At 58.3% G+C, this 25,812-nt stretch overlaps 1 protein-coding gene across 2 annotated transcripts in view; it reads left to right on the top strand.

Moving 5' to 3' along the window:
* Positions 1 to 3,145, top strand: part of USP31 (ubiquitin specific peptidase 31) — a 46,949-nt gene extending 43,804 nt beyond the window's left edge. For both annotated transcript variants that reach the window (XR_008232810.1, XM_052772706.1), the window contains one exon: positions 61 to 3,145. The gene's annotated coding sequence lies outside the window, so the exon portion shown is untranslated. The remainder of the gene's footprint in view (positions 1 to 60) is intronic.
* Positions 3,146 to 25,812: the final 22,667 nt, after the last annotated feature.

Raw genomic sequence — 25,812 nt, 5'->3', positions numbered from 1 at the left:
ATCTGCAAATGACATACTGCTGCAGAAAACGGAAAGTACAACTTATCTTTTGTTTTACAGGAGGGGTCAACAGCTTCTGCCACAGCTCAGGAGATAACCAGCCTCCCCGCTCGCTGCTCTAATGACGTCGGTAAATATCTGCAGCGGTGGGGTCCTGTACTGTGCCGGCACCGATCCTGCCCCTGCGCTGCCTTTGGAGGCTTCAGCCCGTTGAACCGGAGCTCACGTCGTGCCTGGTTAAGAGCGGAGGGTGATGCTGAATCACTCCCGCCACCGGATGAGTTCGTGGGCTGTGATATCATCTCTCAGGGCTCCCTCTGCTCCAAGGAGTGCAGGAGACGTCTGCTTGCTTTATTGATGAAGCAATTCATACGGTGGGGCTGGTCATACCGCATGCTGCCGAGGCAGGCTGGGGAGGGGGGGGCTGCCTGGCGGGTCGGTGCCGTGGTGGGTGGCAGCCCTGCGGGAGCTCGCCTGGCTGGGGGCCGAGGTGCTCCATCCCTGCCTGGGGGGCTGCAGAGGGGCTGCCCCCTTCGTGCTCTCCGCACACCGTGCTGGGGGGATTGTGTGTGTGTGTGTGTGTACCGGTGGCCTGCGCTGCCTGCTGCTCCGGTGGGTGCTGGCTCCATCGTTCAGGGACACACAGTGGGGCTGAGCAGCGTGCCCAGCCCTGGGCACCCGCAGTGGGTCTGCCATGGGCTGGCGAAGCCACAGCCGGGGCTGGTGCCAGCCTTCCCCACGGCGGTGGATCGGCTGCTGGAAAAGGCCTTGCTCTGCTCTTGCCTGGGGGGCACGGGGATCTCACTGGTGTGAGATGTGTGGGGATGGAGAGTTGTCACCCCCCTCGCGTTTGGAAAAGAGCAGGTAGGGGCTTCGGGGCTCAAAGCTTACCCTGGGTGCCCCTTGGAGCCAAGAACAGATCTGTGAGCGTGCAGGGAGACGCTGCATGGTGTGATGCTGTCGCCGTGTGACGCTGCATGGTGTGACGTGTGCTGTGATGCTGTGCCTGGCCCCGTGCCCCCGCTGCTCCCTTCTGCAGAGGACCCACAGCACAGGGTGTCTCCCATGGGTGCGTGGGGTTGTCCCCCGCTCCTCCTGCAAAGCTAGAGCAGCAGAAGGTGCCATGCCGCCTGGTTTCACCAAGACCTGCTGCCCCCCCCGCCCTGCATATCGCACTGGGCTCAGCATCCCTGAGGGAGGTGCTGGCTGCGGGACACGTAGCTCTTTGCACACCTCAGTGCCGACTTTGACCTTCTTTCATGCGTTTTGCAGTCAGTGCTGCCCGTCCTGGCGTGGCACAGCCAAGCTCTGGGGCCAAGTGAGGCTTTGTGGGCTTGGGGTGATGGTGATGGGCGCGTGTGTCCCCTGAGCGCTGGGCATCTCCCACGCGTGCCCCTCGCTTCACTGTGTGGGCGGCTGCAGTGGCTTGGTGGTCGCAGGTGGAGGCGAGGCGGGACCCTCGCTGCCATGTGGCGGCTGCCGTTGGTGCAGGAACGGCATGTGTTTTGCCCCATTGCTATGCTGGCGAGATTAATGCTGGTTATTGGGTTGGGAGTTTTATCACCTGAATGTTTCCTCTTAGCTCCTGAAACCAACTTCAGCCCAGATTTATTACTTGGCAAATAAATAAAAGTGCAGGTTTATTTTGGCTCCTTGTTCATCAGAAAGGAATGAAAATGTAAGCAAAATATTAAAAATAAAATAGACTCAGTTTTACTTTAATTGACCTTTGATTTTTAACTTAATACCTTCCCCATGTTGCTGCTTCAACCTTTAATTTCTCTTGGTGAAGTGGCTGTGTTCAATGATTCATTCTGTCCCGAGGCAAAGCACACACTGTAATTGGTTTTTAACTTCCTGGAATGTCAAAGCCAGGATTGAAATTTTACGTATCACACCACCAATTCAATACTGGCTTTAATAATAATGTTGCAGAAAGGAAGGCAGATTTACAGCTGTAGAAAAATGTAATCAAATTTTAAGCCAGAATGCAATAAGTCCAAATGCTAGTTTTCATTTGGAAGCTTGTTAGATAAATGTGGTATCACCTGAGCGGTTCCCAGATCATTTCTGCCACTCCCTGCCACATCGAGCGTTGCCGGCAGAGGTGGAGGAGCTGCAGGAGCTGCTGCCTGCGGCGCTGCCCTGGGCTGGGGCAAGACACAGCCCTGGGTGCAGGCTGCACCTTGGGCACGGGGCGGCTGCATGGGTATGGGGTACCCCCCACTGCTCCCCGGTCCTGCAGCCCGGGACAAGCTGATGGGAAGTGTGTGAGTGGGAGCCGCTCGTGAAGGCATCTGCCCCAGTGTCCACCCCGGGACGGAGCCACGCTGCAGCCAGAGTTGCCAACGCGTGCCCGGGCGATGCTGTGGTGCCCACGACAGAGCTGCTGCTGCCCTTCTGCTCTGCCAGCCGGGGTGCTTCTGGGGGGGAACACCCCTAATACACTACAAATGCCAAATAAGTAATCGATTTTGGCCAATTAATGTCTGATAAAAACTAATAACCCTTCTCTCCCTTTCTTATTACCCAATGACCTCCAGCCATCCATTAGTTTAACAAATGATATGTGAGTGTTCAGCATGGCTAATGACTCTGGATTAAACCCAGTGACACCTAATTCATCAGTGCGCTCCTGCACTGCAGTGCCCATTATGCCTTGTTCTCGTCCATCACCGCCAGTTTCTCATGCCACTGGTTGGCATGCTGCTGGCAGCCTTGCATGGAGGTGGCCCTGGGGATGCTTCATGCTGGGTGCTCTGTCCCCTCGTCCCCTGCTTGCTCTGGCCAGAGCCACCAGCACCCATGCTGGGCCAGACCCACCTTCACCCAGCAGCCTGGGGGGCCGGGACTTCAGGAAAAGCCATCTCGGCATTCGGGGACCTGGCAGCCCTGCGGTGCCTTGTGCTGGCATGGCCGAGCAGCCCGGTGCCGGGTGCCTGTTGGCCGCAGGCTCCGTGCATCTCCCTGCTCCACCGCCCGCCCTGCTGCTTGCAGCTCTGCTGTCCCTGCTCCCTACTTAGGCTGTCCTAAAAAGCTAACTAAGCTGAAATTATTTTCTTTCCTTGGAATAGCCTTTAAATAATGTATCACCCTCACTTGCTGTTACTGAGTGTTTTAAAAATCCAAGGGACTTTTCCTTCTTGCTCGTATATTTGCATCTGTTTGTTATGGGGCCATGAATTACCCTTGGCAGGGGTCGTTAGAAATTCCCTTTCAAGGCTGCTGCCCTGGCAGTCTCACCACAGCTGGCGTGCCAGGATGCTGGGCACCGCCTGCGCCGCAGCAGGAGGTGGGTGCGGAGCGGTGCTGGGCAAAGGAGCAGCCGCTGCCAGGCAGGTGGGCGAGCAGCAGCCTGGCCACCTCGCCGCTGGCAGGAGCACCGATGTCGGGTGCCCGCTGTCCCTGGCACATCCAGCTTTGGGGTGTGCGGTGCGTCACCCCACAGCAGGGACAGCTTCGGGGCATGTGCATGCTCCATGTTCGCGTGCAGTTGTACCTGCAGCGTCGTGCTGCTGGAGGTCTGCTGGGTGGGCCTGTAACCCCCACAAATAGCCACGCTAGAGCTGCAAGAGCTGCTGGCGGCCATCAGCTCGCTTTCCATGTTGCGCATCACGTTACGTTTCCTGCATCAGAGACGCGAAGCACAGCACTGACCCCGGTCTGGAGCAGGGACCTCCATCGCCCTGGGGGGGAATGCGGCTGCGGGAGGGTGGCATCCCCGGCTCTGAGCTGTTAGCCAGGGAGATCACCGGCACGGCTGAGAAGGGGCTGGCAGGGGCCCCGTCCCTTCCCCTCACCTCTCTGAAAGCAGAGGGATGCTGGATGACTGCTGACGAGGGCAGTGCCTGGAGCCCCCAGCCTGCTTCCCAGGAGACGTCTCCACCGTGGGACTCGGGGGGTGGCCCCCCCAGGTGCATCTCCCACCAGGAGCAGGAGCCCAGGCTGAAATCCAGCCCTGGCAGCTCCAGAGGAGCCTCTTCCCACCCATCCAGGTGCCCGTGGTCCTGGCTGGCCATGCAGCTCCCTGTCCTGTATTCAGATGACAACGAATTGCAATTAAATTTGAACCACTGAAAACAGAGCCCCTAAAAACATCCTCCAAAGAACCTTACCTCCTGGGAAATGGCAATAAGAAGTTGCTGAAGGAAGGATAATTAAATTAGGGGAACTGTCAGCAAAGCAAAGATGTCCTGTCTGGAGCGGTGAGGGAATTGTTTTCCTTTCTGTGCTGGTGTTGGATGGATTCTCATGTACTCTGTGAGGTTTTAAATATTATAATCAAAAGTTACCTGGCATTTATCAGGCTGTCAGGGCTCCAGTGCTCACATCCCATTGCACAGTGTTCCTGCGGGCCAGTGCTCTTGGTCAGTTGGAGGGAGATCACTTATTTGAGCCACTTTCCTGGCTGGCTGAGCAGCCAAACTCATTTGCAACCTGAATTTCACAGGAAATTAAGCTCTCCCAAAAGGGCTAAAGAAGGTATGAAACTGGGTAAATGTTAAACCTGTTAGAAATTCCTCCCATAAAGTTTCTTCCAGATACATTCCCTTTTTCCCTGAAGTGACAGTATTTTTGAATCATGTGTCCATAAAATCCAGGCACTCCCAGGGGAAGCTGCCCGAGCGGTGCAGTCAGCCCCGGCAGCGGCAGCAGGGTCCCGGGAGCAGCCGCTCGGTCTGGTTTTCAGACCCTGCACGGGCAGGGGCAGGGGTGGGGGCAGGACCTGGCAGCTCTTTGGGGACTGCAGTGCTGGGGCTGGGCTGGGCACAGGCTCCCCAGGGATTTGGGGATGGGGGAGGTGGGTTATCCCTGCCCGCACATCAGGAGCCAGCCTGCTGCACCAGCACATCAAGCGCCGAGACAAGGCACCGTATAAATATTACATCCAACTCCCCAGGTTGCTTTTCATGTCAGACCACCGCCTCCGGTCTGAGCCCTTTGAGTGCGCTATTAGGGTACGTGAACAGCAATTAGTCGGGGTGGCAAAGGACTGCTGAGCGGAGGTGCAGCCGGGGAGGAGGAATTGCATGAGGTGCTGCCTGCTGCCCGCAGGTGAGGAAACCTCTCCCTGCTGCTACTGCAAGGCTGCTGCGCGGGGCAGCGGCGTTTGCTGAGCGACTTTGGGGTGCACGACACCCCTGGGGCTCACAGCCCTGCTGCGCTGCACCGGCACCCGCAGTACAGGCGCCGTGGGGCAGAGGTTGGCAAAGCGCTGCTGCCCAGGCCTGACACCAGGGTGATGGGTGCCTGGAGCAAGCCAACGGGATGGTGCGTGCAGCCCGGCATCGTGCTGTGGTGGCACAGGCTGTCCCGCGCAGCCGCGCTGTGCCATCGTACCTGCACGCTGGCGAGACCCAGCTCTCCCTGGCTGCCTGGGTCCCTGCCGGGCTGCTCGGTACCGAGGTTTTCCAGCATGACGATGGCTGAAGAGCCTTTCCGTTAGCCTTCACCCAGAAGTACTGGCCCTGGGGGCAATGGCTGTTGCCTGAGAGGTGTTGCAGGAAGAGAGGACCAGGTGAGGCTGTGGGCTGTGGAAAGCGAGGGGGAGTAAATGCAGAGAGGTCAGTGTGAAGCCGGTGCGCAGCATTCCCAGGATAGCTGGTAACATGCTGGGGATGCGAGATGGCCGCAGGAGGATTTCCCTTCCTGCCGGACAGGCTTTCCTCTCTGCGTGGGGTTTGTCACAATCCTGGTGTGATGCGCGACCCCGTTGGAAGGCGGCACGGCATGCAGGGCTGTTTCTTCCCTGCCAGCCGTGAATCACAAGGAGCAATTCTCAGCCTTCAGTTAGCCTTGGCTTGAAATCTTCATCCCGCTCAAAGGCCATCGCCCGAGCTGACAGGAGGGGTTTGGGAGCTGCCACAAAAGCCTTTGCTCACCCTGGCAGGGACCCGAGGGGCAGCTCTGCCCGGCAGGACACCGCGAGCACTGGTGCCGGTGGGGCCGGGTGGCAGGAGATGCCGGCTCAGGCAGGGAGCGAGGGCTGGGACCGGGCACTGCCGGCCCCTTCCCACCAGCACCGCTCCCCCCCCAGCCTGCCCCGTGCCGGGGAATGATGAGTTTGGGAGACCCCAGCGGCGTGATGACGCTTTCTGGGGAACTTGCGGCCCCCCCTAAGCTGGAGAGCAGGAATGTCACTGCTTGCTGGGGCTGGGGCTGGCTTGGACACTGGCTTTTTCTGCCAGCCTGGCACTTTCTCCGGCTGCCGCTGCCATTCAGGCTGGGGCTGGGAAAACAATAAAGAACAGTGTAATATATGGAAATGAATCCCCAAACTCATACTGTGTCTGTTTTGCATGATTGGTTTCTATTAAATTACTGCTGTGCAAACACGCTGGCAGAGCCCGGTAGGTTTGTGCGTTCTCGAGAGCAGGAGTCTCTGCGCTGGCTGCTCCGAGATGCGTCTCCGGCAAAGAGCCGCTCGCATGATTGTCCTTTCATTCCCTCCTTCGCAGCCTATTACTTTCTGTGATGATTCAGCTTCAAGCCTCTCATGCGCTTTAAGGGATCGTTTAATATTTAAATACTTGTCACCAGAGCTGGAGGCTCTGAGTGCAGTTGGCGAGGGGTCTCCTCCTCCTGCCAGCCCCCGTTACACCAACAACGGAGCCATGCATGGGCACTGGCAGAGGCCCGGCCCCGCGACGGCAGAGAAAGCAGTGCTCTTAATTACCGAAAGCCCATTTTCAATTCTGTTTCTTCTCTTACTTCGTCTTTTAATCCTAATTACAAATAATCTTAGATGTCAGTCTGAGGAGCAGAGGACCTAATCCGATGTGACGGTCCAGTCGTCTCTGCCGCTGTGCGTGGGTTTGGCTGCGGGTCATGCCGGGAGCGGTGGGACCAGCTCTGATGGTCGAGTCCTCCCTCCGCCGGCTGCCTGGGGCAGAGGCCACGGCTGAGTGGGGGGCACGTTCCCGAGTGCACCCCTGGTCTGCTGCAAGCTGATGCTGCTGTGCCCCTCAGCGCTGGCGGGGCCGTGTTCACCAGGAGACATGCGAGTCCTTGGGCAGCCCCAGAGGATGCGCCGCTCGACTGGGGGCCGGCGCATCCCCCCATGCTTGCGGCTGGGTGCAGCTCTGAGCCGAGGTGATGCTCCCAGTCCCGCTCCCCTCCCTGCTGCGAGTGCCTCCCAGCCCCGAGCCCGGCCAGGATCCCCCCACCGCCCCAGTGCCCTGGGGTTTAGCTGGGGCGAAGTCCCCTCTTGGGGCATCTGCTCGTCCCCCCGGATCCCAGCGCCCGCCCTGGGCGACAGCAGCCTGCAGCGCGGCTCTGCCCGGCAGCGCCGCTGTGGCTGCGGCTGAAGGACGGCTGCAGCCTGGGTGGCTTCCCCGGGGCAGCTCCCCGGGCACATGGGCTTGGGATCAGGAGCCGAGCAGGATTTGCAGAGCTGTGAGGACGAGAGGGAAGGCGGGAGCTACTCACCAGAATAACGTCTGTCTCCACCACACCAGTTTCCGTGCTCGTTGACTTAGGGAATTACAGCAAATGAACCTACTTTGCAGAAATTGAGGAAAATCCCATTTTGCAAACATTTTTTCATGACGTTTGCAATATTCCCTGTTGCTTTGATGCATTTCACCCAATTCTGCCCAAGACTGAGCCACTGAAAAATAAACCCAGCATCTTTGGAAGGTAATAGAAAACAGCAGGGACTTAAATGGCTCCCCGCACTTATGCCAGTGGCAGGCAGGGCACTGGCGATAGATAACCTGATGGCATCGGTGCAGCTGCCACTCTGCCGCTGGCTAACACCGTCAGGTCCTGCTCCGTTGGCCTCGGGGCTCCTGGGAAAATCAGCTTGGCTCCTGGAGCAGAGGGCTTTGGAGCGGCGGTGGCAGTTTGCAGGTGGGAGTCTGAGGGGCTGAGGGTAAAATCTCCCAGCCCAATTCACAGAAAAAAAAAGCTGAACAGCCCTGAAGACCATCGGGAGAAGGATGAGAAGGGCTTCTCAGTCTTGTAGGCTTCCATCCACCAGCTCCTGCCGCTCGCCCCATCACCCTGACAAGTGTCTGGCAGCTCCCGCTGCCCGCGCTGCTGCCCCGCTCCTTATCTGGAGGGACTGCACTGCGAGCCGTGCCGGATGGCTGCACGGTCCTGCCAGGAAGAGCTCTCCGGGCTCGCGGCTCAGCAGCAGCAGCGGGACTGCAACAACTCCTCCAATTTCAGAAAAGCTCTTTCCTGCGAGAGTTTGTGAAAGAGGTCCCAGCCTAATTGGTCCTATTGCCGGCGCTGTGGCTAATTCTGGTGTTTTACAGCACCAGGGCTGTGTTTCCTATTGATTTCATAGGTTGCTAATGGTCTTTTTCGTACAATAAGAGGCTTTTGTGGGAAGAACTTAATCCAGTCCTATTGCAGGGTGAAATTGCACAGCTTACTGCTTAGATTTCCAGGACGTGATCTGCTTGAATAGCAGAAGGAGTTTTATCTAATACATTTAATGCTCCAATATTTTTATGGCACAACAGGTCCTAATTGAGCTGTGTTTCTGTACCGGGAGTGTGGGAGGTTGGGGCTCTGCCAGGGAGGGGGTAGAAGCTGCTGTGGTGCATGGTGGCTCATGGGGACCTTTGCGGTGTGACCGTCACCTTCACCAGCTGCTGTACCGAGCCCTGGCACTGCCACAAATGCATGTTATTAAGGTGATGGTGAGGCTGGGGCTGAAGACAACAGAGCTGTGCAGAGAAGTGGAACTTTGTTTTCCTCAGAGTTATTTTTTTGTAAATAATAAAACCCCAGTGTCTGGGGTGCTGGTGCACGGTGCCAGTGAGCAGCACCAGCACGAGCATGGGGTGACGGGCACTTCTTGGGGCAAGGGGGGACCAGGGCAGGGCCAAATCCTGGGTACTGCAGGACATGCTGTCCTGCAACGCAGGGCAGGCAGGACGTGCTGACATCGAGATGCAGACATGCTGTCCCCAGGATGTAGGACATGCTCGTGCTCGCCTGTGATGCAGGACATGCTCGCCCTGCCGTGCAGGTCAGCATGTGCTGGCCCAGCCCTATCTCAGCCATGGTTGAAGCAGTTGGGCTCATTTCTTCCCAGGCTTGTGGTGGCTGAGAGCAGAGCTCTGGGGGCAGCGAGCACAGAGGGAATGGGGCTGTGCTTCTGCCTTTGAATTAAGCATGCAGGAGATACCTAAATGGATTGTGACGGCCAGGATTAAAGGTTAGGAAATTTCTCTGTGTATCTTATGTAAATGAGGACTAATGAGGTTTTCATGATTACCTTTAATTAGCCTTTCCACAAGTAGTGGTGATTTATATGGTGTGAGCCTGGATGGATGACACATGCAGAGGAGCACCTTCAAGAAAACTGTTTTTAAAAATGAATCTGCAATATGCAAATTACCTATTAAATGCTCAAGAAAAAGATTTTAAGGGGGAAAAAAGGCACAAGCAAAGCACTAGCTCTGCAAGAGCTCCGGGGCTGCGCCGTGCCTGCTGTTCATGCCGGGGGGAACACTGCTGCCCTCGCGGCCGTCCCGCATGGGTGAGTCTGGGGTGACCCTGTGCAGAGCAGCCATGCCCAGTGCCTGGCACAGGGCATCCCCTCCATGGAGGGTCTGCGGTCCTAGGGGACTTCTGCAGAGGATGCTCGATCAGCCGTGGCCGTGGGTGCTGGGCATCCCCTGCTCCCCTGCCCCTTCTCGCTAGTTGGCGGCTTCGGGCTCTGGCAGCATCACCTCCTGCTCCGCTGCACGCTGGGGAGACGTCGTGTAGATGCTGAGCTCCCCAGCCTGCAGGCGGGCAGCTTCTCGGAGCTGTCCCAAGCATCCCATTTGTCTTCAAACTTGAACAAAACCAGGAGATTTCCATCGCCAATAAAAGACAAGAATCATCGTTTCTTTTGGTTGCAGAGAGGTACTGGGAAATGAGGCGTCCAGAAGCTGAAACCAGTGCAGCAGATGGTGAGAATGAAGGGAAACGTGCAAGCCCATGTCTGGGGCTGTGCTGGGCTGAGATGGGTGAGCAGCAGTGCTGGCTGCCGGGTGTGCAGTGAGCGTGCCATGCGGTGCTGGGTGCTACCGCTGGGTCCTGCAGCAGCCTGGCCCTGAGACCTGCACAGAGGTGTTTTGGGGAGAAATGGATTTAAACTGGAGTCAGAAGCAGCTCCCCTTGGAGCTTCCCTCTTCATGCTGAAGAGCTGGAAAATGGTATTGGGTGGGAGGAGAATGGGTCGTACCAAGAGACAACAGAGTGAGTGAGTGAGATGGCTTGGACAACTACGTCCAATTAGCTTGACATTAGTCCTGGGCAAAGGGGTGGAAAAACTAATGCAAGATTCAATTAATGGGAGAATTAGAGCCTGGGAATAGAAATTCATGCCTGTCAGCATGGTTGAAAAGAAGTAGGTCCTGTCAAACCAACCTGATTTCATTCTCTGATGAGATTATGAGTTTGGTGGTGGCACAGAAATAACAGGCTCCGGACAGCGTTTCACTCAGTGCCGCAATGCTCTGGTTAAAAAGGTGTCGAAAAGCGGATTAGAAAATGAGGCTGAAGAACCGGGAGGGACTATTGCCGCTGTTGCCATTTTGCAGCCGGGTGGTGGCGGCGGCATCTTCCCGGGGAGCCGCGTCCTGGTTGGGGTTGCGGGAGCGCCGGTGTGCAGTGCCGCGGTGCCACGGGGCACTGGCACTCGGTGCTGTAGCAGTGTGAACGGAGGAGAGACGTGAGTAATGTTCACGCTGCTCTGGGGCAGTAAATCACCCAGCTCGCACGGGAACGTGTGCGCTGCCCTCCCTAAGTTACACACTGGGTCTCCAGGGAAAATGCGCATTTGCAGAAAATGTCAAGTTTGCTTTATTTTCCCAAAGCGTTATGTGAAGATGATTCTGAGTGTAGCAAAAGCAGCGGAAACCGTGCCCAAAGTAAGACCCAAATCCATCTGATTATGAACGAATTTAATTAACCACCATATTCCCTTTTATCGGGGCTCTAGCCACAGCCAGATTTACACAGCTCTTGTCTCAGCCCTCCTCACCACTTCAGGGCCTATTTCAAGGTGAAGGCAGAGGTCCCTGGCTGATTTAGCACCTGGCTGGAAGCCGCGCTCTGCCCGGGTGTGTTGCTGTCGTCTCCAGCACCTGGAGCCCTGGGCAGGACCTCGTGCCCGCAGCCCCTGTGCTGCAGCATCTGCTCCTCTCTGCGCGGAAGCCGCTGGGCTGCCGAGCTCTGAGCGGTTGCCGGTGCTGCCGAGCAGGCGCTGCTGGGCTTGCCCGGGAAGCACCGCGGCTGGGGGGCAGCCGACTCCTGCCCCGTTCATGGCGTCTGCTCTCAGGACCGGGTTCCTCCTCCGGGAGTTTTCAGGCCGTTTTGGGACGGGCAGTCTGCCACCCGCTGTGCCAGAAGCCAGAAGCCTGCTCAGCTCCATGCTCACGGCCGTTCGCCTTGCTGGCTGCCACGCTGCTGGAGCTGCACGTGGGCAGAGGCACGGTGCTCCCCGCCGGTAACAGCTGAAGGTGTGCTGGGGGCCTGCTAGCTCCCTGCTTGTGAGAACATGGGGCCTGCTGAAGTCCTTTATTGCTGTTTTTTAAATACTGCTTTTTGTTCTTAAAATCCAGCACTTGCACAGCCGTGCTAGCCGTACTTGCAGACAGGTACAAGTCCCACGCTGCACTAGAGCTCCTGGGGGAGAGGAAGCAGCCAAGAGCAGGAGAGCAGCGCGGACACACGCGTGTTCACTGCCGACAGCCGCCCTCCCTGCGTCCCCCCCGTGTCCCGAGGGGCCGGGGCCGGCTGGCACGGACGTGCTCGCCGGGAGGGCTGAGCCGGCAGGGCCGTGCCGTGGCAGGGCTGCGCTGCCCCGTGCGTGCTCCGCCGGGGCTGCTCAGCCCCCGGTAAACATTATGGACCCCACGTGTCCTTCGCACGCAAAGGACCCCATTAGGGTGCATTAGTAAGCCATGACTGATTGCCTTTCTTCTCTAAAATTGTACAACAGCTTTTCAAACACACCAGTAATGAAAATTTTATTGCAGCCGGCTTGATCTCCTGCAGGTCTGTTGTTTCAGATCAGCGTGCTGGCAGGTCAGAGCCCACCCAAGGCCCGCAAGAGCTGCCACAAAATGCCGAGTGGCCGCGGGGAGCGGCTCACAGAGCAGTGGGGACTTTGCTGGAGGTGCCAGCTGGTGTGCTCCCGGCAGCTCCCATCCCGGCATCGCGGCTGGCGTGAGCATGGTGCTGCTGCTGGGGCTCCTCTGCCAGGAGCTGCACCGGTAGCAGGAGGGGAAGGCCATGCTCAGAGACTGCATTTGGGGTGCTCTTTGCATTCCCCCAGCTCCGGCAGCTTGGCCAGCAAGGCAGACCCTCACTGCGGCCCTGCCCTGTCCCTGCCCTGTAAGCACCGCACCGCGCCGTGGGGCTCATGCTCTCCCTGATTCGCTTGCAGGGCCACTCCAGCCGAGTTTCTTTTTGTTTTTCAGTCTCTTGCTGGCCGACTGTCTCACTGCCCATCCATGCACCCACTTCCCTCGCGCTGCCCTGGGCTCTCATGTCTGTAGGCGATGGGTCCCCCCACATTGCAGGAGGCTGGAGCGAGAGCAGAGGAAGGGGTTTGCAGGCTGCTGCAGGACACTCTCTGCCGGGACAGGGCTGCCAGCATGGTGCAGCGTGGCGGGGAGGGATGGGATGTGCATGCCATGGGGTGTGATGGCCAGGGCATGTCTGGGTCTGTGCAGTGGCCTGGGGCAGCACTGGGGCCAGCAGTGCCCCAGATCTCCGATGCCCGCTCAGGGATCCCAGGGCGGTGCTCGGGCATTCTGTCGGTAATGTCCTGACTCCTGTTTCCCTGGGCTGACTTAAATAAAGTGCAATAAGGCAGCACTGACTGCGGGGACTGCCCTGACCAGGGCAACATGCTCCCCCGGTGCAGGTGGCACATCACAGCCGGAGTGACTTGCCGCCCCGTGCCCGGGCACCCACCGGTGCTGCTTGGCTGCAGCGGCTGGAGGATGCTGCCCGTCCCACGCTCCCCAGGAAGATGATGGGCAGCAGAGCTGGTGGCTGCTGAGTGCCCCGCAGGAGCCGCACGGCTTCGCCACCGCCGCTACCTTTTCCAATTTCCCTCTGGAAATTGTTTCTGTCAATATTTTAATTTCATTTGGGCTGAGCAGGCGGAGTGCAGGCAGCGCATCCTAAGCAGATCATTTGTCTCCTGCTCCGGATCACGGTGGGGGCCCAGCACGTGAGATGATGCCGGCGGCTCCTCACCGATGGAGCCAGGGAGCCGGCTGGGCAGGACGAGCCAGGGCAGGAGGGCACCGAGGCCCACCGCCCCACTCACCCAGTGCTCTGCTGCAGGGCTGAGGCGCCGGGGCAGGACCCTGCCCAGTGGCCGGAGGCAGGTCCGGGGTGGGGGGCAGGACGGCAGGGGCAGGGACCCGTCGGTCCCTCCGGCGGGGCTGCACAGGGCCACCACGCTCCCCCAGCGCCGTTCAAGCGCAGGCGAGGCTGGAGCCCGGCTTTGCAAAGCCCTGCGCCGCAAAAGAGCCCAGCCGGCTGGTGCGCCATGCAGCACGGCAGAGCAGGAGAGCCCCTTGCTCTCTCCTCTGCTTTTCCACGTGTCTGCAGCTGCCATTTCTGCCAATGAGGAATGTTTATCTGGGGGAAAGAAACAAGGTCTTAACCAGATGGCAGGTCTAATAAATTGCTCAGGAAAGGCAAACTAGTACATGCAGCCCATGTCTCCTCTGCATATCAGTTGCAAAGTGCCAAAAGAAATCCATCTCAGGAATTATTTCAGAGAGGGTAATTTCTGTTTCCCACTTGCTGTCATACATTAGAAATATCTGAAATGCCTCCAGTTGGTTACCAGTGGTGAGGAGCAGCCAAGGGCTGCCATGGATGAGAAGCACTAAAAGAAAATAAATTAGCCTCTTGCACTCAGACCTTCCCTCAGCTGCTGAACCACAAGTGACGAGCGGCTGTTGCTTAAGTAACGACCAGAATAATGAGGAGAACAAGATCTGCAAGGGAATATTAACTCAGAGAAACAATATTTTCTCCCCCTTTTGAAGTTTGCCCCAGGCAGCCCCTGTCCTGGCATAGAGGTGAACCACGTCCCACCAGAGCAGGCAGGGAAGGGTGCCAGGTGCCGGTGCCAGCGCAGCCCCGTGGCTGTCCCGCAGCATCCTCTGCCCTGCACCTCCATTGCCGATGCTCTTCCCTTCCTTTCGCCTCATCGATCCCATGCCAGTCCATCTCCTCCTGGCTTAGCCAGGTGTAAACCCCACCGTGATTCTCATAACCACCCAAAACCAGTTGCCTGCAACCAGGGGAACCGACACCACCGATGCTGGTCACACACAGTGCGGCACTGCTCACACACACACTCACTCACCAGCCCTGCAACGAGGTAAGAGCCCGAGGAGACGGGAAAAGGCCAGACTGGACTATACAGCTAAACCACATGTTTTCAAGCAGGCTGGCCCAAATTAATTTAAGCAAGTAGCTGGAGCATCCAGAAGCTCATTAATGGCCATGTCTGAGCCTCGCTTCCAGGTAATGGGGGTGAGGGGAGCCCTCCGCTAACGAGCAGTGAGGGCAGGAGCTGCAATGTCGGGGACCGACCACTCTGCTGGCGGTCGCAGGGTGTTTGCAGAAACTGCAGCCGAGCTGACAGACAAGGAAACTGCTTGTGAGCACCTAGGAGTAAACAAGATGAGGAACAGCCAACACGGATCTGTCTTCCAGAGCCAAATCGTGTCATCCAATCTAGTTGCCCTCAAGGACAGGGACCCTGGGGGCTGGCAGGGCCGGGTGCAGGTGATGCAGCATTGGCCGTTTGTTTGCGCCCACGAGCAGCATCCCGGTGGGACCCGCTGCCAGGCAAGCCCCCGCACGTCCTCCCGGCCGGGCACCTCCCGTCCCTCCCGAGCCCCCTGCAGAGCCATGGGCGTTCGCTGCCGGTGTTGGTGGGTGCAGCTGGAGAGGAGCACGCAGATGGAGGGACCTGCCCTGGCTCTCGCACCTTCTACAGGAGAAGTGGCAGTGGGACTCCTCTGAGCCTGGTGTGACTGTTGGCACGGGGCTGGTGCCTCAGCTCTCTCTGCAAATGGATTAGCCAGGGCAGCTAGCAGTAAAATGAGGAGATTTCCACCACGAGGCACTGACATCTCCTGCCCAGGGCCACACCATGGGCTCGTTCAGCAGAGCCTGAAGTGCAGGTCCTCTGTGCAGCCAGTAAAATACAGCCCCATGTTTTCTGTCACTTCTGCAGCTCATCTCTTTATAGCCTTGGGCGATCTCTGGTTCGGGTGCAGCCCGGCCGACCCAGGGCAGCCAACCCAGGGCATCCGACAGCGCTTCTGCTGCCGGGACACGGCCGGCTGCGCATGCATTCCTGTTATTTGGAGGCATGAAATGCCTTAATCACAGCCTTGTTAATGTGCACCCTGAGCATCAGCAATCTGTCCCCTCTTATTTCTCTGCTTGCAGCTCACATTGCTCTAACTGCTGGTTTTGCTAATTCCAGTGAACGAGCTGCTGCACAGGGGCCGTGGTGGCTCCGGTTCTCTGGCGAAGCTGAGTGACCGCAGACAGGGACAGAGCTGGGCTGGGGGAAAAAGGCAGGAGACCGAGAATGGGGTGTCACACTATTTTGGATCTGCTTTATTGGCAATAAGAGATGCTGTCATTCCGCACAGCAACTTGGGCACCCTGATAGCACCTGGGAATCATACCAGTGTGGTCCTGTCCCCACATCTTCAGTGACTCTGCTCCATCACCTCCATGTTTCCCTTGGAAACTGCTTCAAGCTGAGCACCCAAAGCTGCTAATCGCTCCTGAAAGCATGGGCACACTGTGCCAGCTGGCTAAGGAATAGCCTAACCCTGCTCGCTCCTTGGCGTTTCCTCATTATAAATAATTATCATTATGGTGTGAGCCGTTCTGCTCCGGGTGCCACTGAGCGTCTGTACTGTGACTGTGGCAGCTGGAAGTGCAGTGAGTGCCTGGGCTCGGTGCCGGTAAAGCAGTAAAGCACAGGGCCAGGCACCCTCCCGGGGGCACCGAGCACCCCCGGTGATGGCCCCAGGGCCAGGAGGAAGCAGAGACAACCCGGGGGCTCATTGTGGCCCCTCTGCTCCGGCCGGAGCCACTGGCACTGAGCTCCCCTGCGGCAGCTCCGCGGACACCGCACGCCCGCCTGCCCTCCCAGGCTTGTCTTGCCGGTATTTCATATTTCACAAAGCCAAGGGGGTGCATTTGTCCAGTTCCTAAAAGGAACAACCTGGTTTTGAGCCCCGCTGTGTTCTAACGAGCATTTTAAGGAAGTTCATCCCTCTGATGATGTAAACCAGGACTGCTCCTGAATTTCAATTCCTTTATCTGCTCTGGCTGTCTGAGTCATCTGGGGAACATTACCCTGACTTACTGCTCCTTGTTTGTATCCAGTAACAATTATACGGGGGTGCAATTTTGAGAACTACCTCATTTCACAGTGTGTGATTAATGATGGAAATCTTCTTTCCCATTTAGCAGTTTGTTAGATACCTGTTGCAGCTGCAGCTATCCCCAGGAGGACACGTGTTCACTTAATGTGTCATCGCAGGGAAAACAAAGTAGAAGAATCTACTAAAAAAAGGCAACGAAACAAACCTAAATGGGGCTGTAAGTTTTCTTTGTCTTGTTTCCCTCCAACACCCTTTTCTATCCATCCCACACCTGTGAGCAACAGGGAAGAGGTCATTTCACTGTGTGCTCTCCCCAAGGGAAACACCGGGCTGTCTTCATCTTAAACTTTCCTGTGGGTGTAATTAATCCATTGAGCGGCTGGTGTTGTAGGGGCTGTGCTGCCCACCTCTGCAGCGCCGGGAGCACCGCGGGCAGGATGGCAGCCGCCACCTCAGCTGGTAGGTGCAGTCCGTCTTGTCCCGGACGGTGCCAATCACTGCAGGGGCCTCTGGGGACGGGTTTCGTGGTGCTTGGCTGGTCAGAGAGACATAACCGCCCCGGCAGCCGTGCTGGCGTGCCTCCGGCTGCTCCCGCGGGGCTGTGAGGCCACAGGCGGGATGATCCCTCCGGCTGCTCCCATGGCCAAGCCGCGGTGAGCAGGGGTGGCCGTTGCATTAATAATGCAGACGTGCGCTTCTGGTGGGCCTTCCCCGCTGGGCTTCCTTGGATTCATGTCATGATAAGATTTTCTTGCTCCTAATCCTCCAGGGTCAACACAGCGCGGAGGAATCTGCCTCAGCTGCCTTGGCTCGTAGCGGGATCGCCGCCTGCCTGCGGGCTCTCCTGGGAGCCTGGCACCCCCGGGATGGAGGGGGGCTGTCCATGTCTGGGGTCAGACCCGCTTCCCAGGGCGCGGGCAGGTCCTCAGGTCTTGGCAGTGAAGCTGGTGGGAGCTGGAGGGGCTTTCAGCTCCTGCCACCACTGGGGACAGGCTGCACCGCTGCCTCTGCCAGGGGCCACACGGCTCCGACGTCTCCCCCCCACTGAGCTCCGTAAATGCGGCGCTGGCTCTGAAAAGCGAGGAGTGTTTTGCAGGTGCTGCCTTTTGGGCTGGAAGCAGAGCACAGAGCGAGCAGAGCCCATGGGCAGCGTGCTGTCCGGCCCCACGGAGGGCGGCAGGAGAAGGCAGGGTCTCTGGGACGGGCTCATCGGGGCTGGGCTGGCGCGCCCGGTGCAGAGGGGAATCGTGCCATGCCGCTGGCAGAGCCCGTGCCTGCGGGCGGCCTGGCCGTGCGCCGGGGCAGCGACGGTGTGGCAGGTCCGGCTGCTGCCGGCCACGGCGGCTGCCGTTTCCAGGGGAGGCAGCTCTTGGCAGCATCTCCGCCTTGGCAGGCTGTGGCCACAGGAGCGACGGCATTAAAATGCTTGTGTTGATCTGGCAGAGGCAGCTGTGGGACATCAACAGGCGATGTTTTGCTGGGAAAAAGGAAAATGACAATACTTTCCATCAAAATTATTATAGAGCTGTCCCTTAGAGTCAACAGCCCAGGAGCTGTGAGGGAGGTTTTCTTGTTTGCTTTTTTTTTTTTTCCTAACAATGAGAGTTTTAATGGCACTTAGCACAGCTCTGGCCACAAGGCACCTCGGCACCAGGCCATCCAGCGTGCTTGCGGTTCGTGCTAATTGCACCAAAGCACATGGCATTGCTGAAATGATGCTCCCAGACTGGGGCCAGGGGCCGGCGTCGGCGTGAGGAACCCTCCCTGCTCCACTTATTTCTACAGAGATGCACATCTGAACGAGCTTGTCAAGTGAAATTTTCTGTCTGGTTAGAAATGGATTTTTGAGCTCCTCGCTCACATGTAAACATTTTTAGTGGTCCCCAGCCAAAGCAGGAACAGTGAAAGCAAACATCAGCCTGAGCAAACCCAGTCCCTGCAGGGAAATCACTGGCCACAGAAGGAAACAAAATGAATGATGGCTTCAAAAGACATCCATTAAACTGTGTGCTGAAGTGATTCGTGGTGCTGGTAGTTAGACTTTAATTAGATCTTAATCACATAATTTTATCTTTGTTTTAGAAATTAGAGCTTAATGACTGTATTGCTCTCATAACAGCGCCGTGACTAAATACAGTAATATCACATGGCAGCACTGCAGCGGGCAGAGATGGGACAGAGATTATCTGCTGGTCTAGGATCATTATTTCTTAAATAAAGAAATACATTTAAAATACACAAATCCAGCAGGACCTGCCAGCGCTCAGGGAAGGTGGGAGAGGGTAGGAGCTGCATGAAGAGGAGGGGTATGGGCCGAAGCCCCTGTCTCCCAAGACCGGTGATGCCCTTTCCCACAGGGGCTGAGCGAGGGCCCGGGGCTGCCTGCGTGGTGGGTGCCGCGGGCAGCGCTTCGGGGGGAGCGGGGCTCCCGTGCCAGGGCAAGGTCTGCGGTGGGACCCCCTCCTCAGCCCTCACGCCTTCTTCTCGCCACCTTGCCAAGCTGTGTCTCTCCAGCACTGAACGATTAACAAGCAAACCAGGCTGCCCAAAGCAGGGGCTGCAGCTCTCCCGACCTGAACGCGCCAGCGTCTCACCGGCAGGCACCGCGAGTCCAGGGCTGGACCGCTGCGGGGGGAGCGGGCGGCTGGGGACGGCTGCACCCTGCGAGCGAGGGGCGAGCGGGCACCCGTGCGCTGCGGGCTCAGCCAGACCCTGCCCCTGCCCTGGGGAGGTGGGTCACCCTCAGCTGGGCTGAGATGGGACCTCAAACCCCTCAATCCTCCCCGGTGCCGGCCATGGAGCTGCGGTGTGAGCCTGGGCTCTGGCAGCCCGGCTGCCAAGAGTGCCATGTGCCAGCGAGGGGAAAATGGTGTGTGTGATAACGAGAGATGGATTGCGGGCTTTCACTTCAGCTGGCAGGTTGGATCCTTCACAGGATTAGCAGCAGAGTGATTAATCTCGATCACTCCTGGGTACTTTCCCTCTTGTGGTGCCGTTTCGGGCATCAACACACTTGCAGCTTTCCCCACCCCATGGAGCGGAGCTGCCATGCCCCGCGGTGCACAGGGCTGGACATGCGCCGAATGGCAACGGCAGCATGGACCATGCACTTTGCAAACACACACAGATCCTGGACACATCTCCCAGATGGGGACTTTTCTCCCTTGCTAGCTGTGGAGATATATCAGTATCTGCTGCAGAGGATAATAAGCTCTCTGCCTTGCATCCTACTCGTTACTTATTTTATTTTAGTTGAGTCACATGAAGTCAATTCAAGTTTGCAGGGTGAGTCCATATGGCAGGCAGGATCGGGACAATGCTGCCAAGCCACAGCCCAGCTTTGTGGGGGTGCGGAGCCCAGCAGCCCCCCAGGGCTGCCCCGTGCAGCCAGGATTCACCCCGTGCCCAGTACAGGCGCTGTGTCCTGCAGCGCATCCCTTGCAGCAACGCCTGGCCGGGGAAGCAGCAGTTTCACTCAGGTCTCAGCTTCTTTTTGCCTTTCCGAGCTTGTTGAGCTCTGCCTGGACCCTGCCCAGGCTCGCCCTTGACCCGCTGCTCGGGGAGGCGAAGCAGCAGCTTTGTGTCCCGCAGCTGCGGTGCTGCGGCAGCGGCAGCTCCCCGAAGCCGAGCAACTCCGCTGTCCTTGAGCCCTGCCCTGCCCTTGCTGCGGATAGCAGCAGGCCCCTTCCCACCTTCCCTTTCCTGCTTATTATGCCACATGAGCCACTTGAACTCATTACTGTGGCAGATTATAGGTCCCCAGGTAATAACGCGTCTTCAGATAATTACTAACACATCCTCTAATAGGAATGAACTCAGTTGAATCCATTCAGTCACTGGGTAAATATTTATACGTAAGCCGTCCTTATCGCCAGCCACTGGAGCGTGCAGGAGCCAGGGTTGCTGTCCTCACGGCTGTGCTCGCTGCAGGAGCTGGCTGCGGTTAGCGGGGAGCTGCGCTGACCCTGCCAGTGCCAGCGTGGGCCTGCCTGATGCTGTGGCTCAGGACCGGCCGGGGACCCAGCGCCATGCGGCGTGAGCCCCAAACCAGCTTTCCTTTCCCTCCTCGGAGCTGGCAGCCACCCCAGGCTGGCAGCAGCAGTCCCGCAGACAGCCTGCCCGCCGCTGCATGCCGTGGCTGCTGCTGCCAGCCTCTGCCGGGTGAGCTGGGGACTGATCCTGCGGACAAGCAGGGCTCTGCGTTGGCAGCAGCGTTGCCTGCGTGCCCTGGTGAGATGTGCCCTTCCCTGGGGCGTCTGGCACTTCCCCCCGTTTCTGGCCGCCCTCATACCACGGGGGCCCTCGGGGCTGCTGCAGGAATCCGTGGTCCTGCAGGGATGTAAGGAGCATCATTCCTCAGTCAGTGCGAAAGTGCTTTTGACAGGCGCTTTCGCAGCCATCGCTGTGCACCGTGCCCGGCACCCGCCACCATCTGTTGGCAGCAGTTTCATGTGGCAGCTGACATCCTCGCCGGGCCCTGCAAACCACCGGCACGGCTGCCTGCGTGCCAGCAAGTGTCAGCCCCCCTCCCTGCGCCCTGAGCCCTGGCTGCGGAGGAGTCACCCTAATTGGACCTGCCGGCTAATTAGCTGTCAGGTAATGAATTATGCAGTGATGCCTGGACTTCAGTGCAGTATTGATACCATCAGCTCCTCTCATTTCTACATGCTCCTGTTCGCTGGAGCACTGAGCAGAGCTTGTAGAAGAACTTGGAAAACTTTCAAAGCAAATTAAACGTGTTAATCAGTTGTGCGCGGTGGCAAGTCACTGGGAGAGCAGGCGGACGGGCTGGCACCAGCAGCTGGGCTGGCAGCCTCAGGGACAGACGTCAGCTCCTCCTTTGCCCAGCTTGTCACCCCCCTTGCGCTGCAGGCAGGCAGGGGACGGCCGTGGGGACTCGGTGCCCGTGGGCAGCTGCCTGCCCCTCTCTGAGTGCCCATGGGCAGGAGAGTGGGGCTGGGAGGAAGGAAAGCAAATTTGGGGGTCGGAGGCTAGTGGTTCCTGGGAGCTCGGTGGAGACACCTTTGCTGGGAGAGGCTGGAGGGTTCCCACTGGGGAAGGGGAGGACAGGCAGTGGGGCGCAGCTCCCACAGCCTGTGCGTGGGACCGGTGCTGCGGAGGGATGTCTGCCGTCCCCGGGGTCACTGTGGGCGCAGAGCTGGCACTCCAGGCAGTCCGTCTTTTGTGTCTGCCCTGCCTCTGTGCTGCCCAGGCAGGCGGGTGCCGGCATTGCTGGGTGATGTCGCAGCTGTACCTGTCCTGGGCAGCGGTGGCAGAGCCTGGGGGTTCAGCCAACAGCACGTTTCTGTCCCTTGCTGCAGCCTGATAAAATAATAGGAGGAAACTTGACCTACTTGAATGTATCAGCATCCCAGCTCTTCCTGAGCCTTAATCATTTCCAAGGGGTTAGAGGTTTCTGTTAATGATCGTATTTATTTGCTGCTCAGCTCCATGTTGGGTGGAGGGAGAGGGTGTGTTAGAAATGCGCGTAGCTCAGTGCAGAGGCACAGCCATGGTGGGGGGGATTGTAACAGCCGACACCAGCCAGGGGTCCAGCTCCGGAGCATCGCGGAGTGGGGACAGGGCTGGGGCTCCCCCACCGCAGGGCTGCCCCCACCCACCACTCCCAGGGCTTGCTTGCATTCTCCATCCCCACTGCTGCCAATAAGCATGGAGACAGCAGTGAAACTGAATTATATTCATTAATAAGAAGTTAATCAAATTTTCTCAGTGCTTATGGTGCTGTGATCTCACCTTGGTCAGATGAATGATGCTCCTTGTGCAACCAAAAATACTTGGGCTTAATTTAATGTGCCGGTCCAGCGCTGCAGCTCAAGCTTGCTGGTGTGGAGTTCCTCCTGGCCGGGGCCTCTGGGCACTTGCCTGCTAGTAGAGAATAACTGCAGTGCTCCCAGGGTGGCTCACGCCTGGGGTCAGGGTCTGCTCATCAAGAGACAGGGAAGGTAAATAACTAACAGAGATGCTAAATCGAAGTTAACATCTCTGACCGGGGGGTCCTGGGATGGTCCCCCCGGGGAGGGGGCGTTCAGGGCCGTTTAGGGGAGGAGAGGCTGCTGCCGGGCAGGAGCAGTGCTGCGGCTCCTGGGGACGTGCCGGCGGCTCTGCTCTCCGCAGGGCAGGGCAGGGCACTTGCCCTGCACTTGGCAGTGATGTAAATAGGCCCTGGGAAGGTTTCCCTTGACCGAGCGCATCTCAAGAGCTCTTCAGCATGAACAGGATCAGGGACCACTTAGGTCGCATTCATTATGTTTAAGTATTTATGAGCTGATAAATATTAAACAGCTGCTCTCTGGGGTTCAAGCCTGAGTGAACCAATCAAAACATGTTGCACGCAACGGTTGTGGCCGTGCCGCTGGGGCAGCCGAGGCCACGGGATGTGCTGCACCAGGGATGGCTTCGCACGGTCGCGTGCACCCTCCTGCTGATCAGCGTCAAGTGTCTCTTGGCCCCCCCGACATAGCCAGCGCCCTGTGTCTGTGCTACCAGCTTCGCTGGTGGGACACGAATCCCGCGGGTCACCCCAACAGCCTGCACGCCGTGTGCCCAGCCCCAGGGCAGGGTCCGGCCACCCGCACGGCTGCGGGGCATTGCTGTGTCCCTGCGCGCTCGGCTCCAGTTCTGGCACCCTGTTACTGAAGCCCAGCCCTCCTCTGCGGGCAAGTGGGGTTCAGCACTTTGAACTTGGTACACACGTTAATCAGGTCAGCAAAAAGTCCCCTTGTCATCCTGTCTTTGGACACTTTCATCAAGGCTTTGCAGTACGCTCTAGTAAGGCCCCGTCACCTTTCGCAAAGAAACAGTTGCCTTAAGTCACGTACCTTCCAGCCCAGTAAAAATTACACAGTAGTCGTTACAATTTACATGCTGGCTTATAAAGTTCGCACTTAAAGAAAGTGGTTTCCTCCTGACTGTTACAGCCATTTAATGGTGTGGGAGCTGCTCAGGGTGGCAGCTGGATAATGTAGGACATACTTTTCACAAAGCCAATTCCCTGTAATTGCACCACGGGTCTCACTCCCGCTCAGGGCCGTACCGCACGTTTTGTGAGCGGACCTGAACGGTCACCGACAGCAGCCATGGAAGAGCACAGCGTGCATCCCCTGACACTCCCGCTCCTCCAGGGATGCAGGCACGGCCCTGCACCGGGGCCCTCCTGCTCCTCGCAGGTGACGGTGGCAATCCCGGCATGCCGAGCATCGCTGCAAACCCCTGCTGCACCAGAGCCCCCCTCCCTGGGCGGCTGGAAACCACCCTCTGGTTTAGGTGTTGCCACACACACTATGGCTGGACCTTGAGCCAGTCGCACCCTTTCACCCAACGGCTCTCCTCCCGCCCCGACCGCGGTCCTGCGCGCCTTGGCCGGATCTCACCGTGCTCGCAAAGCCAGAGCTCTGAGCAGATTTAGCCACTGGGAAGGGATTAGTGCAGCTAAACCGGTCTGCTTGAAATTGCGCTGTTGCGTCTGGCAGGACTGGCCGGAGTTTTGGGGCTCACGGGGGGAGGAGGCCAGCGATGCATCATGGTGCTCACTGAGAGCTTCCGTGCTCGGGGGGCAGTGGCTGGAGCAGGACCCGCACTCGGCAGATATGTTGCTTGTTTGCAGTGTGGATGTGAGTGACTGTCCTGAGAGCGAGGGCAGCACCGCAGCCCTGCCCACCGGTTCTGCCTGCCCACCGGCTCGCAGGGAACCCGGGCTGCTCCCCCAGAGCCTCTGCCCACCTGGGGGCTGTGTGGCCCCTGCCTGCGCGGAGGCTGGGGTGGCGATGGCATGTGGCTTGCAGGAGTCAGGGAGAGGTGTTTTGGGGACCCTGGACCCTCGAGCTGGCTCTCATGGCCAGAGCAGTGGCTCTGGCCCCCCATGTCCCCCAGGCTGGGGGCATTCACAGAGGGGAGGACCCGGGCTGGCCAAGTGGGGGAGCTCCCTCTGGCAGCCCCTCTGCTCAGCATCGGCGTCACCAAACCAGCGCTGCCCAATGTCCTTACCAACCCCCCCGCCCTGCCTCTTCGGAATGCAGATCATCTACTCTGAGGCTTTTTAAGCCGCGTTTTAAGAGCTCCTAATGTGATAAGCATTTTCAGTACAGCCCTTCCTGAGCCCTCATTTGCTTACCCTTTGGAAATCTAATACTTGATTTAAGCACATTTCTGCTCCCTCCGTTTGTAAGGACAAATGTAAAGTAATTGTTTGATATTGCAGCGGTTTCCTCAGGCTCCAGCTCTAATTTCCCACTAATACAGTATTGTCAGGGGGATCAATCTAACCCGGCACCTTCTGCCTCCTCAGAGTGGATTGGAAATGGCTTTTCTACTGCGAGGCTGGGATTTGTGAGTCTCGCTGTGAATGTTTTTCTCCTTTAAAGGAAAAATCATACAAGAAAATATCCCATCTTCCTGTAGATGACTGTTAATCCCCTGCTCTCCCTCCGCCTGCCCACAGCTGGCTCTGGGTACCCTCGCTGCTGGGTCGCCCCGCAGCTCCTGTGGCTGCTGCCGGATGATAGTGGAAGAGATGCAGATAGGGCTCTATTAGATCTCCATTAATTACCTCCAATTTTTTCCTATTAGAGCTCGCTGGACAGTAATCATTGCCAGTAAGGCCTCTTAAACTGGTCTGTGGTTGTGTTGCATCCCCACATGGCCACCATCCATCGCTCCAAAGCATCCTCCAGCCCCACGCCAGAGGACAGAGGCTGCCTGGGGCCGTGGCTCCCCGCAGTCACCTGTGCCCTGGTCCTGCCGGCACGGAGCTCCGGACGTATCGCCAAATCACCTGGGGTCTCCAGCAGCCCCGCAGCTGACCCCTCCGCAGGGAAGCCTGCGGTACAAGCACGGAGCACCGGAGCGCGAGGTGGGGGGAGCAGCCTTGTCCCAAACTGAGCCCCTGGTCCCGTCCAGGTGTGTCCCCTTTCCTGGGCACTTGTCACAGCCCCCGTGCCAGCGTGTCCCCGAGGTGCGCGGAGCCAAGGGGCTGCTCGGGCTGGGCTCAGGCCGATCCCCCTGTGCTGCATCTGCCTGGTGCAGCCCCAGCAGAAAGCACAGGTTTCAGAGTGAAACATGCCCCTGTGAGTCACCGGCTCCGGGGGTGCCTGTGTCCCCCACACCATGGGGTGACAGCATGCCCTCCTGGGTTGCAGCCAACCTAGGAGGACCCCCCTGGACCTTTTGCCACTCTCCCCAGGCACTTTCCCCATGGCCCTGGTGCTGCCGGAGGATGCGTCTGAGTGGGGCTGGCCAGGAATCCCCCTCGCTGTGCCCAGCTCTGCACCGGCAGCTGGCGGAGGGGCCCTGGGAAGGGGGTTTTGTCCCTGTCCTGCCATACCCTGGGCTGTTCTGCCAGCGAGCATGTGGGGAATCTAACACCTAAGCACCAGCCCTGCTGCGGCACCCATGC

This window comes from Harpia harpyja, chromosome 21 (genome assembly GCF_026419915.1).
Source record: "Harpia harpyja isolate bHarHar1 chromosome 21, bHarHar1 primary haplotype, whole genome shotgun sequence".
NCBI classification, from domain to species: domain Eukaryota; kingdom Metazoa; phylum Chordata; class Aves; order Accipitriformes; family Accipitridae; genus Harpia; species Harpia harpyja.
The sequence above is the reverse complement of the archived record's forward strand: the minus strand, read 5'-3'. Positions and strand labels throughout refer to the sequence as shown.